This window comes from Lipotes vexillifer, unplaced genomic scaffold (assembly GCF_000442215.2).
Source record: "Lipotes vexillifer unplaced genomic scaffold, Lipotes_vexillifer_v1.1 scaffold478, whole genome shotgun sequence".
NCBI classification, from domain to species: Eukaryota; Metazoa; Chordata; class Mammalia; order Artiodactyla; family Lipotidae; genus Lipotes; species Lipotes vexillifer.
This window is the reverse complement of record NW_006779682.1, coordinates 1,429,823-1,435,156: the sequence shown is the minus strand read 5'-3', so window position 1 is coordinate 1,435,156 and position 5,334 is coordinate 1,429,823.

Sequence of the window (5,334 nt, the reverse complement as noted above, 5' to 3'; positions counted from 1 at the left end):
GCTGAACCGAAAAAGAAAATAATCGTTCTTTGGAATGAGACATCGTTACTTTAAAATGACCAATTATTTTGAAAGAAACAGCTTTTTTCTGGATGTAGAATAAAATTTAGATCTGAAGTACAAATACGACATTCCCCCCGTTGAAGCGGGAAAGGAAGTCAGGATTCGCAATTCAATAAGCCGTACACAGCATCCTTCCCCTTCCATCCCCCCTTCATTCAACACTGAGCACCTCCTGTGCTTGGACCACCTCCTTGGACCAGGGCTACCTGTCCAAGAAAACCTAAATGAGGAAGAGCACAGAGCAGAAAGGTGCCCAACGGGATTATTAGGGTTAGTTGGCGAGGGTAATGCAAATGATTTAGTGAGTGAACAATTAATGGAGTCCAAAAGGCAGACTCAAGTAACCAGAAAAATTCTCTTTCAGCTAATTTAACATTTTACCATAATTGAACACAATCGCCTGGAGCCAGGGCTGTGTGCCGGGCTGCACCCAGGGATGAGCACTTTCTGGCTCTGTGTTAATCCCTCCCAGGCGACACGGAAGTAAGTCCTGGTCACTAGAACATCTTCCTGGACCTTCACAGAGACCTGGCAGAAAAATGCAAGGACCAAACAACGTAATACGTGTGTACACGTTTCCAGTAGCAGCCTTATTTAGCATTCATTATGCTAAGAATTTAAAAACATGGAGCTGATGCCACATAACTGATAATTCCCACAAACTTGTATTACAATGAACCCACTGCAGTCAACCAAGGAGAGGGTCGTGGGCCATACTGTCCGGGTAGATCACACAAGATCGCATACGTACACTGATCTGCTTTGACCTACATGCTTCTTTCTAATTTCTTCTACTGTCCTCCCCATTCATGCATCTGGCATGATGGAAACTGTCTACAGCCAAGAGGCAGGTCAGCTCGGTTTGAAGCCTAGCTCTGGCCAAATCCCATTCTGTCTTATTGAAAGAGGTCCATTTACATCTCTCTTCCCTCTCGTCTCTCACACAACAGTTTGACAGGTGGTTGTCAAAATCCTTTGCTAACAGTCCAAGGTTCCAAGGCTCTGAGGCCTGAATCCTCCAAATGTAGGGTGTCATTGTCAGGAATGTGCTGAGGTGGGACGGTGAAAATTTGTGGAGGAAGATAACGTGTGTTGGGACAGATAAGTGACATGTGACCGGAAATATACAAGGAACTTGGATAACAACAGATTAGAGTCATAATATATATTGAGAAAAAACAAAACATCATCTTAAAGTTAAACCACAGACCATGAGCAAAGATAAAGAAAGGAAACACAAGAGGAGGGTTTTTGGGTAAGGGGCACAATGTGGCTGGAGCCCACTTCCTTCCAGGGTTTATGCCAACATTAACATCAATGACTTCAGGGGACCTCCCTGGCAGTCCAGTGGTTAAGACTCGGTACTTCCAATGCAAGGGGCTCGCTCAGGTCAGCCACTGGTCGGAGAACTAACTTCCCACGTGCTGCCCGGCACGGCCAAAAGAATTAAAAAAAAAAAATCAGTGACCTCAGAGGTTTGAGTGTGGGAACTATAGCACTAATCTCCCGGATTAAGCAATAAGTTCTCTAGAACATAATAATAGATCACATTTTATTATGTCTTTAACTTAGTAAATTGCTTCAAAATCGATCAATAATCTAGTACAGCAAATATCTTTAGCCCAACGTAGCCAATGTGTTTAATTTCTTGAATCATCTTCACTGTTTGGATATTGTCAAGTTGTCATTTTTGACTTTTACATCCTACCGGTCAGGACACTTTCAGTTTTGTCCTTTTATCTCTCTTGCACAACCCGTACTCAGTCCAAGGGCTGATCTTCTCATGCCATTGGTCACTACAGCAACAGTCCAGCTAAATTTTTACCTTCCCACTTTCCCATCATTCCTTCATGCCACTTTCAGAATATCTTTCCAGAAACACCATTCAACAAGTCACCACAGCAGAACATAAAAAACAGAATCATTCTTTTTAAGAAGAGAAAATATGGAGCAAGAAATGGAGGTCTTTCCTTAGGAGATGTCTACTTTAATTAAAGGAAAACGGCAGCAAATCGCTTGGACATTCAGATGTGTTGCTGGGAAAGCTAAAAGACACTGTGTATTTAGAAGTCAGAGGACTAAAATATAAATCCTATTTGCTCACTAAAAGGGTTACTGTGAAGGTCTCAGGTAACACTAAATTTGACTAGGTTATAAATTTGATTAATAGTAACGATCATTTTGTTTTCCTTGACACTCCTCATGTAGGTGGATAAGGACCCTCTTCTGGTCAAACTATCTTAGCACAGATTTTGCCTTTACTCATTCTATCTGCAATGTGAACCTCTATGCGTGCACAGGTATCAAGGTCTGTGAAACGTACTTGAGAAAATTATGGAAATCGTAAAACATGGCTGCTGTTAGAATACAGAGGTCATAGATGTTACCTTTTATAAATCTCTTCATCTCATTCATTCGTAACCAACAGGGAACTCACTGTCATCTTTTCCTGCCTCAAACTAAAACCCTTTATCTACACGTTGTAAAAACTTAGTGCCAATTCTGCAGCCTCCAGACCACAGCTGTTTGCCACAAGCATGAATCCTGCAGAAGTGCTTCTGACCATTTCTAAATGCCTCACTGTAATGTGAAACTGCATTTTCCCCACTCAGCCTTGCTCTGAGAGTCTTTGAAGGCTTCTACTTGCAGCCTGAATTTTGTTCCTCAGCCACCTATAGACCCGTGGATCAGTCTCCAAATATACAATATTCACCCCTATTTCCAAGCCTGCAAGCTGCACACACACACACACACACACACACACACACACGCACACACACCATTCCTGTCAACACCCTGCCCATTCCTCAAATTGCTGTCCAGCACTGACCTATGTCCTGTAGGAGTCTGCTGAAGCCACTCCTCTTCCAGGAAGCCTTCTTTGGTTTCAGCTAACAGAGCTTGCTCCTTCTACTTTTAAACTAAATGTATTTTCTGAACCATCAGCAACCCACTTTTTAATTTAACTAAATTAGATTACCCAGTTTATCTCCTTATTTTATTAGTTTATAATACCTCCAATTTAAAAACATCTTCTATATGTCATGATTTCCCACTTAAATGGACAACTACTTAAGGACAGAAATCTTTATACTTTTCTTACCTTATTCCATATCCCCAAAGGGCATAAAGTAAGCATAGTAAATATTTTCAGGTTAATTAAGGAACATTCTCCTTCTCAGAAAGCCCATTTATGCTTCAACACATGTTTTATGTTTATGCTGGTTTTATGTCCAGTCCTTAGTAACACTGGTAACATTCTGTCACTAAGGATCAGCCACTGCAGGTAATGCCAGTCATTCATGACCACAGCTTTTACTCCTTACTCCTCATCTCAATGTTCAGTTTTGAAAACACAACTCTTTATCCGTAAATACAAAAGCAAAGGAGGTAGTTTTTTCTTTTTTTTTTTTTTTTGCAAAGGAGGTTTTAATAAATTTATAAGAAATAATGTTTAATGTAAGGACACAGATTGAGCGTGTGCATGAACCAGTGCAGATAGTGAGGACACAAAGGAAGAAATAAAAGGAAATGAAAAAAAAAAGAAAGAAATCATATAAGAAACCCTATAAGGTGCACACACACACACACACACACAAATGAGACTGAGAATGCATAATATGAACTGAGTTGTAGATTATTTTGAGGTTGAAGATATACTAACTTGGATTCTGCTGAATCTAAATTTGACTAGTTTAAGAGACTTTGGAAACTCACAACATGGAACACAGTTTTTAACTTACATTTTTAACCCCATCATAGATTTCTATGGCGCACAGTATTTAAATCAGAGAAAATGTTCAGGTGATGACATTTTAAATTTGTTGCATGCTAAGGTTAATTTAGTTGCATTGCCTGACGGAAATTACAAATCTCCATTGTGGTGATTACCCCTTCCTTTTCTGGAGACTTTAGAACCCAAACAGGTTCTCACTAAAGGGAACCAAAGTTTAGCTCAATTACCTATAAAGCAATGAATGCATGGTGATAGCTACAGTGGAACTTAACCCAAATTCACTGTCAATTTTTAATTTTTGTATATTTTCCTTTCCAGAGGGATACAAAAGCTATAAGAGAGTAAATTTTTTAATTTTAATTTGTTATTTAATTTCTTATTTGTTGATTTAAGCTGATTAGTTAATCTTTCGGGGTGTGCCCTCTGATTGTGGTCCAGTTTTCAGCATCTCTTGGGTTATGTTGCGATAACTAAGCTACAGAATGGCTCTTATCACATGCTATAAAAGCCCCTGTCAATGATTCCATTCTGGCATACAGTTTGCAGACAGGCAAATTTCACAGTCTCAAGAAAAAAGGACTGAAGTGACGTAGTATGGGCAGTAATTAAGCAGACGTGGCTATAAACCTATTTATGCCTTTAGTTTACCAGTAAGTTCACGTAGTGAGATGCTCCCATGGGGATAACCTAGACTTGACTTTACTCACAGTCAAGCCTGGACTGTCCCCATCCATCTCCCTCCTACCCCATCCCCACATTGGTACCCGATCAACCACCACCATCCTGGTGGCCGAATGCTTCCTTCCTGCACCACTGGAATAGCCTTTGGTTACACGTCCACTGAGTCTCTCTACTCTGCAAACTTTCCTGTGCACCAGAGCCAAAATACTGCATCGGCTGCTCACACAACATCGAGATCATAGTTTTAACACATAACTCTTACATTAAATTTATTTGAATTTGAATGTGAATTCAAATGCATCCATATCCTGCCCCCTGACCCATTTTCAGACGCATCTTCCACTATGATGTGCAGAGAAACTTAATGGAGCCACTACATGTGCCCCACCCCCATCCAGGAACCTCTCTACTCCTCACCTTGACTCTGGGTGATCTCTCTGCTTCCCACCTTGTCCAATCAAACACACACACATCCTTAAAAGTCCAGTTTTGAAACCTCCTTCCCCTTGAAGGCCTTCATAAACAATCAGAAGTTGTATCTGCTTCCATAAACGCTACAGAACTTTCTCTGTATGTCCAGCATGGCAATCATTACCATGTCCAGCCTTTTTACAGTTGTAAACTTGTCCTATCTTCCTTGGGAATTTGCCATGACCTATAAAACAGGGAATGGCCTTATTTTTTGCACAGTCCTCAGTATAATGATTTTCCATCATTTATTCATTCAACAAATGTTTATGGAGCAGCCTACATGCCAAGCCCTGTTCCAGGATCTGGAGATACTGTGGTGGATGATACAAAATCTCTGATTTCTGGGAGCTTACAGTTTAGTGCACATAATAGGTGCTCAGTAA